The sequence below is a fragment of the Ammospiza caudacuta genome, chromosome 1, assembly GCF_027887145.1.
Source record: "Ammospiza caudacuta isolate bAmmCau1 chromosome 1, bAmmCau1.pri, whole genome shotgun sequence".
NCBI classification, from domain to species: Eukaryota; Metazoa; Chordata; class Aves; order Passeriformes; family Passerellidae; genus Ammospiza; species Ammospiza caudacuta.
In genome coordinates this window covers 42,540,820-42,554,738 of record NC_080593.1, presented here as the reverse complement: position 1 = coordinate 42,554,738, position 13,919 = coordinate 42,540,820, and positions in this window count along the sequence as shown.

Below are 13,919 nucleotides of genomic sequence, written 5' to 3'. Positions count from 1 at the left end.
CTTCCTCAAGGCCTTCAATCCAGGGGATTTACTGGCGAGGCCTGGAGAGGTTTTGAAGATCAATTGACAGTTTCTTCCAAGTAGTTAACTTCCATGGCACATGCCCTCCCTCAGTCCATCTAGCATTGCTGCTGCTCTGTGTCCCACCTGTGCCAAGCAAGTGAGCCAGTGCCATCAGCTGTACCCAGCAATAATTCCCTCATTCAGCTCTTGGAAGGTAGGGTGTCTTTGGGAATAAGAAGACTGTACCAGTGGGGTTTTTCCTGCTTGAGTTGAATGAGTCCTTACAGAGCTTGAGGGAAGAAGCAGCTGTCCAGTTTGACTGTAGAGGAGATAAAAGGTCCAAGGAAGGTGAGTGGATGCAAACAAGAGCCTGAGGCCATCCTGTGAGGACTGACGCTAATGTCACTGAAAGCAGTGACTGTGCCTTTTCCATGCAACACAGAATGGACAAATGGAACTTGCTGGAGAAGAAGACATAAAGGGCCTGTATGAAATAGAGCATGGGATGTTTCCACAAGTAATGGGGACCCTGACCTGGAATGGGGGTTGGAGAAGGCAAAGCTTGACAAAGGGGAATGGGACTGAGCTTAAGTGTAGAAGCAGTGAAGCAGTTGCTGTAGAACACTTCTAATCTGGGATGCAACTGAAGATTCTCACCATTCTTTCTAAGGGAAAATAGCCAAAATCCTCTGGCAGAATATGTCAGCCCTCAAAGGGTAGCATGGCAGCTTGCTTTCCTGATGGTTCCTCCAGGCTAGAGTCTTGGGTCTAATAAACCAGAGTTCCAGTGCTGGAATCAATGGGATGGTTGTCTCACATGCCATGGGGGTGTGCCTTCCCTCTTCTGTTTTTTTTTTTTCCCTGAGGTCTGAAGGAGATGCACTATGAAATCTCTAAAACTGCTCATAAGTTTAGCAGTATGAAAATGAAGGGTGAGTGTAGGTCAGTAATTCAGCAGTGTAAGGTCTGGGTGTAACTGGTTTTTTATAGTGCACTTTCTCTAAGTTGGTTTTGCTGCTGAATGATCAAGTTGCCTTTACAAACATATGGACCTCTTTACATTCTTTAACATACTTAGAAAACAGTGGGGAAAAAAGGTGGTGTTGTAGGTGTTTATTTGGTCATGTTTGATTGATTTTGAAGACTGTCACCAAAGTAACAGAATTAGCCATTTAGGTAAATGTATATGGGTTAAATCTGTCGGAATTACATTTTGATTTCTAACATTTTATATATGGCAGGGGGGAAAAAGGAGTTAGAACTCTGAAAATCTTTTGTCACTATGGCAGCATGGAAACAGATGATGAATTGAAACTCTTGTGTTTTTAAATAGTGCAGAACACCTCAAATTCTGTTCAACAGACAGTGCTGTCACAACTCTGGAAATATATTTGAATGAGTACTGACATCTACTGTAGTTTTATCCAGTACAACACTCCTGCTTGCTCTGTGACCAATAGCTGAAAACGTTTGGTATGAATTTCATGAAGCATCCTCTTTAAAAACAAATCCTAATATTAAATTAGGTGGAGTTGATGTCTTGCTGTTTTAATCATTATTGTTTGGCTTAGATTTGAGGTTTTCTACTGTTCAGAAATTTGCAGCATACATTTGAAAGGTAAGTAAGAAACCCTACCACTGATCAAAGAATTGAAATGTGTGTTGGTTATCCATCATGAGTCAATAAACTGTGATGCCCAGATCGTGTCATTCAGCCTCTCAGCGTGGTTTAGTGTTTTAGTGCAGCTGCCAGAAGGAAATCCAATGCTAAAATAAAAGAGATGGGGGCTTGAGACAAAATTTATCACCTTAACAAGTTGTTTTGATGCTGTTTAATGCTGTGACCTTGAGTTGCAGGCACTGGCAAACAACATTTTCCATTTTGTCAGGTGTTGGTGTAACATCTTACAGTATCAGTTCTTTGTGAATTCCAGTGTTACAGAACTCCTGCCTGTGTTTTAACAGCTGTGTATGAAAATTGCATGAAATTGCATGCAATAGTGCCCATTTTGTCATTGTTCTTATGGGTATTAACAGCTGGGATACAGTCTCCAGCACTAGCAGGTTTTAATGTTTTGTAAGACATTCAAAAGGTTGATAATGAATCTGAAGAAAGACTTAAAAAGGGAAAGTCTTCCAGAAGATTAGAGCTGATGCATCAAAGCATATCCAAAATTCATCAAAACTCTTCATGGAAAAAAGTAAATCTCATCTGATTTGTGAACATGACAGCTTGAAAAACCTTTCAGAGAAAACTGAAATTTTTACACTTAGTAATTTCCAGTTGTCTTTCTGAAAAGATATAGTACTTAGTGTGTTATCTCTGTGACTCCTTGGACATACTCATGTATGGTATGTGTGTAGTACACGTACATAAAGATCAGACTTTCCTAGTATTTCTTTACAAGCTTAACATTATGCAAATTTGTAATAGAGAAGGGCAGGAAGTTTTGTTGGGTATTTTTTATAGAAAGGTAGCCTAACTGAGAAAGAGAAAACATAGCTGTAAATATAGTAAAAATGTTAATTTTAAAATTTGAGAGAGCAGTGATCCTTTTCAAATGCATATAAATACTACAGAAATTTGACTTTAAAATGCAAGATTAAAAGCTGGGATCTCAATTCTGTGCATGGGAAAAATGTCTAGATACCTCCCTGGAAAGCCCTGTTAAAACTAAAGTATATACTGATGTAATGGGGAAATAATCTTGTTTTGCAGTTTGTCCTTTTCAGCTACATATTCCTTACACAATTGCTGAAGTGCTGAATAATTTTTGCTAAATCCTCTGATGGGGTGCTGTGTCTAAGTAGCCAGACTGATTGATTATGAGCTCAGCAATCTCTTTATGACAAAAAACCTTTAGAAGATACTTTATTTAGTAGACCTGAAATTCAATATTTTTTGCCAGCTTTTATATTCTGAAAGTGTCTTTTCTGTGATCTTCAATTTCCATAGCTTTTGGCTATTGTGTGGCTCCATATTTTAGTGACTTTAAATGATTTTTAACCCTTTTGCTTCTGCTGACGTATTTACCAAAAGAGGTTTAAATGTCTATGCTGTGAACTGTGCTAACTGCAGACTCCCCCAACATGCCTGAAATCAGGCTGCCTACCCTCCTTGTAAAGTTCTCTTGGATTTTAACAGGGAATAAGATTCCTCAGAACAGGGAATAAGATTTCAGAAAAGTGAGAGTGGCCCAAGTTTGTGCCAAATGTAATGGCTGCAATGGCCACATGAATGGTTCTTATCATCAAGATTAAATAAAAAGAGCGGGATTCATTTTCTTCTTATTTAGTACCAACATCCCTGCCTAGCTATTCAGGCAGGGATGTTGGTACTATACTGTAGATTAAGATACCAGTCACTTTTAATTTCTTTTTGGTTGTTTCTCTTTCATCATCTCCTTTGTCATTTGATTTTTTATGTTGCAGGGACATAGTTGAGCAGTCAGCTAATGCCTGTGGTAGCTGTGTGCACCCTCTCTCTGTAATGGGATATTCTGGGACCATTTAATAAAAGCAGCAATCAGATGGGAACCTGATGTCCTCCCTCAAGACTGCTCTGTGATCTGGCGGCCACAGTTCAAGATCAAGGCGTTTCCTTGATAGTTCTTTGCCAGCCCACACGTTATTTTACCCACTGGTTTGTCATGCTCCTGGGAACTTCTCATTCAGAGCTTTTTTTTTTTTTTTTAATGGGATGTTTCAAGTTCATTGAGTCAGTGGGTTGTAGTTGTAGACTGAGTTTTTGAATCCTGCTTGTGTTATCATCCAAGGGCATGGGTAACTTCTGTTTTCAGCTTGCATTGATTTCAGACAGTCCTTTGAGACAAAGCTGCAACTTTTATGCAGTGCTAAAAAAAGGGAATGCAGAGATTTTGTGAAAAGGTCTTTTTTCCCCCTTAATGTCCTGTTTTGAAAGGAAGAGCTTGCTTTGTCCTGTAATTTTACTGTCATAACATGAAGGAGAAGATAGATGGGTACCTTCTTCATGGGTACGTTCTTATTGCGCTTCAGTTTCACACAATTCAAAGCACTATGAAGCACTTAACAAGGAGCACTAGGTGTGACTTCAATTTGATCTCTCTCACCAATTGGCAGCTAGGGCACTGCTGTGCATAGACTCTATGATTTGGGGCTCACCCTGCTAGCAGGGGGCAGTGAAGGTGATGCCCCAGAGAAGCTGAGCTACCACAGGTGAGCCAATGTCGTCTTCATGAGGAGTGCCTGTGCAGCCCCAGGGGAGGACACTGATCACAGCAGCCTTCCAGGTGGAGTGACCTGAGGAGCCCTGCTTGTCTGAAAAAATGGATAAATAAAAAAGTAAAAGAAAAAAAATAACGACAGAAACAAAAGTGAGGAATGGCCTTTCTTAAATTACTACCTGAGTTTGTAACAGTGCTGACAGAATTAACAGCTTATGGTATTTTGAGTCAATTCTCTGACTCAATTTTGCATAATTCAGATAAGGGAAGATTCCTGGAGGCTGATGTTGCTGTCTTCAAAATATACAATCCCTCCAGCCAGGTGATATTTAAACACAGGGCCATTAGTGTATTGCATGATCAGATGCACATTCCTCTCTGTTTAATCTTTGAGCTTGTAAGACCTTTCTCTAAAAGGTCACAAAGTGTTAATCTAAATGTGACTAACCAGTTCACAAAGGTTTTAGTAACAGGGAAGCTTGTCCTGGACAGTATTTGTGTGATGGCTGGAATACCTCAGTCTCTTGCACTCTGTATTACCACAAACAAAATTAAATCAAATTAATTAATAAGAATTTAAAAGCCCATATGGCTGCAAAGTTTTCTTCACTGCTCAGGTCTTTGTTGGGCTGGCATGACAGATTTTGGAGGGAAAATAAGCTGTGCTGTAAATTGAGGGATATATGTGCATCCTGATTTTAGCCAGGAATCTGTGCTTCAATTTGAGATGGGGAAAATTGAGTGGGATAACAGCCCTGCAGGTCCAACCCCCTCATGGCCAAAGTCAGGAGGTCAAAAAAAAATTACATCTACTGTATGGTTCTCTTCCTTTTTACTGGGTATAAAAACCATAACTGTAGTCCTCTGACAGGAGCCACTGTTCATCTACTGTTTGTGCTCTGGCCTAAAAGTGAGGAAAAGGAACAACCAAGTTTAGGATTGCTTCAGCTTGGCACTTGTGACTTTTTACCCACCTCCTTCCTAATGTAGCTGAGATTTCTAATTATAATTTAGTAACATGTCCCTAACTGGGTAGTAGGGGAAAGCCACAGAGACCTTATTGCATTTGCAGATATCTTCAGATGTCTTCAAGGAGTCCTAAAGGACCTTCTCAGCTCATGGGTCTCTCTTAGAAGCCTTGACGTTTAATCATGCCTTTATTTGAAAAATCTCTTGAAGATACTCCCTCAAATACCAAAATGAAAGTATATTCTCTCACCCAAGTAAAGCTGCGTAAGTCTGCACAGGGAGCACGGTATATCTGCATAAAAGAAATTGCAAGCCAGGGTTTCCAAAACTGCTTTCTGCTTCTGACAAAAAAAAAAGTTTTGCTGGCCACAGGCACAGTGTCCTAAACCCTCATGTTCTATCACAGCCCCTCAAAATGTATTCTACCTGCCTTCAAATATGTTCTTGCATGCTGCTCATCTTGATGGTAAACTGTAGAAGTTCTATACAAACACTGAGTCATCCATGGCACAGAGTACTTGGTAACTCCTCTGTTCTTTTTTGGTGTAAAGTTTGTGCTGATTTTGTCATTCCCTCATTGTTCCCTTCTTTTATTATGTTCATTTATTCCAAAGATAAACCAGCCTTTCCTGAGGACGGAGTTAATATAAGGTGAAACTCAATTATGCAGTGATTAATGGAGGCCTAGGTGCAGTTAGCAATTACTTGAAATGGGCTGGATTTCCAAGTGATTACATTGTTCTCTACAAATTTATTTTGCAGACAACTTATTACACTGAATTTTTCTTGGACAATAAATTTGTGAAACATTTGCAGCATCACCCTGAGGCACTAACAGAAATTGCCTCCTCACTGATAAATAATTTAGATGGGTAAGATCTTGTGCAGACCCTGTACACTCAAAAGGCCTCATCAGTTCCCAGCTTCTGGAGGGGAAAGGTGAAAGGAAAAGCAAGAAGAACTGCCCTGGAAAATTTGAGCATTCACACCATGGTGCACTGTTAAAGTCATGGAACAGGTAGGTAAGGGGCACAAACAGACGATATCTGAAAAATAACTTGGAGTAGCTGTAAGCTGGGCTAATGTTTCCCTTTCTGCTTTTTTAGTCATTGTGCACCTCCTGCTAGCCAGGTTATAACCTTGGGATTACTCTTTATATGATGAGTATATTTAGAATGAATATTTGTGTCCTATAACTTTAACCGTAGCATATGTTATTAAAAATTAATTTAATGGTCCTCTAGGATCCAACTCTGGAGGCAGCAAACAAGCGTCTGGGTTATAAATTGTCTTCAATTATTTATTAAGAGCTAAGGGGAGATTTTCTAGAACGTATCTCTAGCAAAGCTCAGAGCTGTTCTAATGCCAGTGACAAAGCTCTACCACTTAGTTTAACAAAAATGGACAAGATTTCCCTGTTGGATTTCTCAGTTTGAGCTGCGTAATATTTAATCACATTTAATAAAGTTTATTATAAACGTGACTTGGTACAACAAAAATCCTCATGATGAGGCTAAAGCATAATTTAATTTTGAATGGACATTTTGCCAACAAGAATTTTAATATATCAGCATGTGTATGAGCATAATAAATAGTTGAGGACACACAATGATTCAGTATGAATTATTTTCTCAGCAGTTTGCACTCCCAGTTGCATTTATTCTATCCTCAGTGTTATTCTGGTTTGGACTTTCTAGATGTTGCTGATTCTTTTTTGGTAAAGCAAAGCTGTTTTCTTCAAATACCAGTGCTACATCCTCAGTGTGGGAAAGGGTCTCATTCCACTTTGTGCATCAGATGTACAGGTGCATAAATATACAAGGATCTATGGGAAGAGGGTATCTAGGAAAATGTCAATATTCTGAGAGCCAATATCCTGAGTTGAATCCAGGATGCTAAAATGCTAATGTCTGAGTATTTGTTCCCATATTTTGTTTTCATTTTGGTTATTCTATTTTTTAAACATATAGTCTTAGCCATAAGTAAACTTTTGAAAGTTTATTAACTGTTGCAGAAGTGGTTTTCCAGTGGGGAATTGTACCAGAGTTACTGTAAACTAAATGTATGTTTAATTGCTGTCAATTTTGTGATGACAAGTCCTTGTGTGACTTCAGTGGAGCTCTTTCTCATTTACCTGACAGCCAGCTAATGTGTTTTATAAAATTTCCCCTTTCCTGAGAGATTGCACAGCATTTCTGTAATCCCTGTTGGATGCTTTGCCTCCAGAAATTGCTGTTGAAACAATACTGTACCAATTGTCAGGATTTCTTTGTAGATTTTTAATTCCTGCTATGAACAGGTCAAATGCACAGATTTTGTGATAAGTTGTTTGGGTTTTTTTCCCCTTAATATGCTATTTTGAAAGGAAGAGCTTGTTTTGTCCTGTAATTTTACTGTCCTAACAGGAGGGCACAACATGAAGGAGAAGATAGATTGGGACATTCTTCAGCATTGTTACAACTGAACTTTCAACAGAGCAATGTGACATTTCCCTCCCACTGTAGGAAGGCTCTGAAGAGAGCATACCACGAGCTTCACACTGATAAATTCACTTGTCTGCATATTCATCATGCAGGGATGTGGCTTTCCTGAAGGATGCCTTGTGGAGAAAGGTCCTGTCCATGTGCATTCCCAGTGATGTGCTGCTTCCATTAACTTACACTTGAGGGAACACCTAGACCAGTCCTCTTCTACAGCCTGCCTATCTTTCCTTTCCAGACATTCTGTTTTGTAAAAAGCTGGATCCTCTGCTAAATTTCCAGCAAACAAAAGCTGAGTGATGGAATTATATGATCCAGCAGCTCAGAATAATTCAGCAGGCTCCAGCCTGGAGGGGAGGGCTGTGAGCACATAAGCTGTGCTGGAACCATGGGGACCCCCAGGTCTCTTTCCTGGGCATGACCTCCCCTCACGCTGCAAGAGGAACATTCTGGTGTCTGGTGCTTGTGAGAGGACATCCATGCCTGTTACTGGGTTTCTCCACCCACAGCAGTGGGGTGATGTTTGAGGGTCCCCAGGACGAGGGAAGAGATGAGAATCTTGACTCCATGTTTCAGAAGGCTGATTTATTATTTTACGATATATATTATATTAAAAGAAAATTATATACTGAAACTATACTAAAGAAAGAGAAAGGAGACACCAGAAGACTAGAAAAGAATGAATAATAAAATCTCGTGACAGACTCAGAGAGTCCAACACAACTGGCTGTGATTGGCCATTAATTAAAAACAATCCACATGAGACCAATCAAAGATGCAACTGTTGGTAAGCAACCTCCAGACCACATTCCACAACTATCAGATAGTTACTGTTTACATTTCTTTTCTGAGGCTTCTCAGGAGAAAAATCCTAGCGAAAGGATTTTCATAAAATATGTCAGTGACACAGCAGTTCTGCCATCTCCAGAACCTGCATGAGCCATTCGTCCACACAGAAAGATCAAGAAAGCAAAAACACTGCCAGCAGTTTCTGACCATCCTTCAGGTCATGAAGGTCTGGGGAGAAACAGCACTTGGTCCTCTGATGTGCCCACAGTGCAGGCCAGGAAAGGATGAGAGTCTGCCGGCAGGACTTGCCAAGACCTGATTGAAAGGAGAGCATTTCAGTTCCCCCTGCAACAGGTTGTTTGTAGCTCCCTTCAGACGGGCTGGGATGTCATAAGGGCCAAGAGGGACAGTGCTGTGCTCTTATCACACTGGTTATCAGCAATTAGTGCTACATCTGATGTTGCATCTGCTGCTGCTGTGGGTCACAGGCCAGCAATGCCTGGGGAGTGCAGGGACCCACATTGGGCAGTGATATTGTGGTAAGATGAGGGGCTGGATGGTGCCAAGCCTCTCCCAAAGAACCAGGACTCCCCACGTGAGGGAAAACGCTCATCCTCTGTGAGGAGCCCATCCAGGAGAGCTGGAGGCTACCTGGAGATTGGGCGAGGAATTCCATGGGCAGGGAAAGCATGGCTGTGGGCAGGAGTGCTGCAGGCTGCAGCTTTGCACCACGCTGTGTGAGCTGTGTACCCCAGCTGTGCTGAGGCTGAGGGCTGTGGACCAGCACCAGGGATGTTGATTCCTTCTAGAGTGATCCAGGACATGTGGGGTGGCTGCTCACCTGCTTGTAAAAAATGTGTCAGCCTCCTGGAAATGCTTCATTATGATGGGAATGCTTAGGTTTGGTACAGGGTAACTGTGAGAACTGCAGTCCTCCTGGTGTGGAGGGGTCACATCTGAAAACACCACACCATCCCCAGCCAAGCTCTGTGAATGGGCCTGCTCATGGGGCAGAGGCGGATGAACAGGCTTCTCCCATTTGCTCATGTTTTACATCCAGAGGTTTGCCTTATCTCCAGGCCTTACAGGTTGCTTTTCCTTCCCGAGTACAGGCAGTGATGGTCAGCAAGCAGCGCCCCTAAGGTGCTGCCAGTGGAAAACAAGAGTGTTCCACAGGAAGTGTGCTGTTACAGCAAAGCTGGCCATGGCACCCTGGTACATCCCACCCATTGCCCATCAGGCACCTCTCAGGGTGGGCTGAATACCCACCTCTCCATCCTCACCACGTGCTGCCTCCTCCAACACAAGGCAGCAGTTCCTCAGCACTCACTAAGGCACAACACTGCTCCCAATCCATTCATGCTCTGCCATTGCCATTTCCCCAGGGGCACAGCCAGGCCCCTCAGCTCCAGCCCCTTAATTCACAGCAGTGCAGAACATGCTGTTTAGGGCTCCACTGACCAGTAAAATTAATTATATTCTGGGTTTTGTTTATAGCACCTTCAAAGACAGACATATCCAGGTTACTTGTGTATCTTGAGAGTTTCATTCAATCTCTGTCCAGGTGAAATCTTTGGATCATGTTTTTCACACCAAAAAAAGAAAATTTCTGATTTTAACTTAGCTATTTGAATGATAAATCTACAATGGGGTGTGGTCTAATGCAGAATGAATCTCTCAAATGTTTTAACAAGGGAGAGTAGGGCGTGTGGGACCCGGAGCTCTGTCCTGCCGGAGGAGCAGCTGCGGCACCGCAATGAAAGATATTCCACTGCGGGATTTCTGACACATGCTGCCCCTACATTTCTGGTATTTATTATAGAGGGAAGGGAAGACAAAAGCTCAAGGGAAAACAAAAATCTAGGTCTGCCTCAGGTTATTATAAACTGAGAATTGATAGGCAGGCTCAATTGCCTGTTGCTAAGCAGCCAAGAGAATTGGTGACCATACCCTGGGCCTTTTAAAGAAAAAACACAAAGCAGCAAGCTGTGTGTGTGTGTGTGTGTGTGTGTGTATGTGTCTGTGTTTGGTATCTGAAATAACATGTAAATATCATATTGGAAAACAGACACACAACTTTTTTTGCTGTTGAATGTTTGTGAGATGCTGCTGCATGGGTGATGTGAAACAAGTCAGGCCTTGGGTGGGCAGGATAACCTTTGCTTTAAAGTAAAAAGAAAGAGAGGGATTCTGCCATACAGAAAGACCAAGCCCACTTTCTCAGTGCTTGCCCATGGAACTGTCCCTTTAGGGCATGATCTCACATCCCCCTGAAAAGCTGAAGACTGATGATCACAGGAGCTGATTCCTGGGGAGCCAAGTCCACCCCTCTCCCAGCATTATCCCCAAAGTCACCTTACCATTATTGTTTTCCAAACACCAATGTATAAAACAGAACAAAGTACTGGAGAGCCCCAGCCCTTATTTTCACCACTGCTGCTCCCAGCTTTTGGCCAGAGCTGTGGGAATTGCAGGATGCAAAACTCATATTGGATGAAGTAACACTAGGTCCTGGGGAGACAAGGGAAAGTCCAGCCCCACATGGGGACCCCCAGTACGCTGGAGGCTTTCCAGCTCCTGCCTTTCACCCTTTGTGCTCCTGGTAGTCAGGCAGCTGAAGTGGGAGAAAAACTGTGTCTGCCTGGCAAAACAGTCTGCCAGAAGGTTATGGCGGGGTTTTTTTTATTTTCTTATTGCTCAGACAAGCTAAAATGGCAAAATAAAATAGACAATATACTTGATTAAGACAATGTTGTCTTGGGAACCAGCTCATCTCACCATCCATGATTATTTCACACCCTTTTCCTTTTTGCTTGAAGTGTGATTTGGCCTGCTCCAAAGCTAAAACCCAAAGCCTTACTTGGTTTGCAGTAATCAGTCTCAAAGTTGGAGATATCTGTGTTCTGCCTCTGACATCCCCAAGTTTCTCCTCCCCTCCAGTACCTTCCCAGCAGCCCCTCACTCACCAGCAGCACCCTCAAAGTTATTTCAATTCAGAACAGATCTGCAGCAGCCTCACTCCTTTGCACCAAACCGTGTCTTCCCCAGCACCCAGAGCAAATCCCCTTGGAATCTGCTCACTGTGGAGCATTACTCCTGTCCAAACCAGGTGTAACATGTGCTCCTGCTCCTCACACGTGCCAAGCAGACCTCAGTCTGCAGAGGTTTTGGGGCTGGTGAGAGCACCCTGGTACCACTCCTGGCTCACTCAGTGACTTGGAGTGTGCGTGGGCACACGGGGCCATCGCTGCAATGTACAAACAGGGGCAGGCACAAGGAGGGAATGCAGCAGAGCTGCACCATCGGGCAGGGTCAGCCCACCCCTGCTCCCCCTCCTTCCCCGAGCACGGGCCTAAAAATAGATGTAATCAGGTTTCAAAAAGGAAAAGAAAAGGAAAGGTCAAGTGTCATGACCTTAGACATGCTCTGAGGCTGCTTTTCTCCCGGCGTAGCTCGCCCTTGCTGGGCCCCCCGATGGCGTTTCCGGAGCAGAAGCAGCCGGGGCGCGCGCCCTGGGCACGGCCATCAGCTGTGGCCTCTGCTCGGGGGGTTCTTCCTTTGCATCTCTCCCCATCCGCCTTCCTGCCGCCTGCAACCAGCTCCTTCCTTGCCTGGGAAAGAGAACCAGTGGGCCCCCAGGGCTCCATCCCTGTCTCCTTGCTGCAGTCGCCTCACAGGGCCAACCCCTCCACTGGAGCACCTGCCAGAGCCACACTGATTTCGGGGTGCTTGAGCCCCACTCTGTACCAGGTGGGTGCAGGGAGTGGACACTGAGTGTTCCTTTTATGAACCCAAAATTGTTGGCTTTCCATGGCTGGCCCACATGGCTGCACTGCTCTAATTGATTTTGTCCTCATCATAAAGAATAAAGCAGCACATTTCATGTTGGGAACTCCAGACCTGGAGCAGGGAAGGAGAGGATATTGCATCTTTGCAATTATATTATCATTTTTTCCAACTGGTGAGAAGTCCCTCCACCATCCTTTGCTTTTTCCCTGCTCAAGTAACATCTGAAAAACTTTGGTAATTTTTTGTGCATATGTGCTTAGTGCAGGTGAGTCAAGACTCACATTCTGCCTTCTCTTACCTTTTTGTGCAGTGAAGAGCACACAGTCCAACCTCTGGATCCAATCAAACAGCCAGAGAGACTATTCTCTACCAGCCCTAAGTCTGCCCTGGCACTCTGCATTTATGAATGTTGCAGAAGTCACTATATTTCATTGTTCATCAGTGCATATGGGGCTGGCATGGCAACAAAGACCTTTCCCTTGCTTTCCATTTGCAGATTTTCATGTTTTGTACTGGGAGTATTTTACTCAGTGGTTTAATTTTTACTGCAGCAGGAAAATGTAACAGTGCAGCAAAACCAATCTGTGGATGCTGTCAGCTCAGAGAATCCTAGGGGCAGACAAAATCCAAACTGGGTCCTGACCTGCAGATGCAGGAGCTGGCAAAGCACAAATACTGCAATCAAAGCTCCCATAACAAATTTATTCTGCAGAAGGCAGAGGGGGCAGGATTTCGGTTTCTGGGGATGCCACACATCTGCTCCCTCCTCTTCAGGGCTGGAGGAAAAGGGCAAAAAATTACATGCTAAATAAACCATGGCATTTCTGAGGTGTGAATGGTTATTCTAAATGCCTGAAATATTCAGCAATGTAGCACTCTGTCTTTAGCATTTTATTTGCCCCCTTAGTTTGTCCTTGTCCCCTGCTTTTATCCTCCAAAGCTCCCACCTCCGTGTTCCCGGTGTTTCCTTCTGGCTTGCCTGTGCCTCCGCCCTCCTCCCGCATCCTGCATCCCTGGGATCCTGCCTTACAAAGCACAGCGGAGGATTTCAAAGCCGCTTGTCTCTACACCAGTCCACCCAACCTTGCCCAAAATAACCATGGCACACAGGGAGGTGGTGGCTGTCACACAGAAAACAAGATTTTTCCAGGAGCTGTGTGCACACACTTTACACAAGCTGTCCTGCCATCAGCTAATATCCTGGATGGATGCATGGGGATCTATAGCAGATAGTATTTTAAAATCCAAAGTATTGATACGAGAAAATCACTTTGAATGTGTATATTCAGAATAATACCCCTTTTTCATTAATTAAGAAGATTTATCTATTAAACAGGCATATTCTTTGCTTTAAAGTGTTCATTACTTCTGCAGTTTTCTGCTTCCGTACGTCGTAAATCTTTTCTGGGCACGTGGCTTCCTCCATAATGATGTGTGGAAAACCTGGTGCATGTCATGTTATTTACGACTGGTTATTTGCTTCATCTGCAATACCAAGATCTGCCATCTAAGGTGGGATTTGCTTCAAGATCCTTAAAATCTTTAGTTCAGAATATAAATCAAAGAGCTGCTTAAAAAAAAAAAAAGTTAAAACTGAGCCCTTCCAGAAGGAAGTTTCCTTGACCCAGATGGGAATTCATGGCAGCTGATGAAAAAGTATTAGTAGGAGACTGGCTCAGCCTGG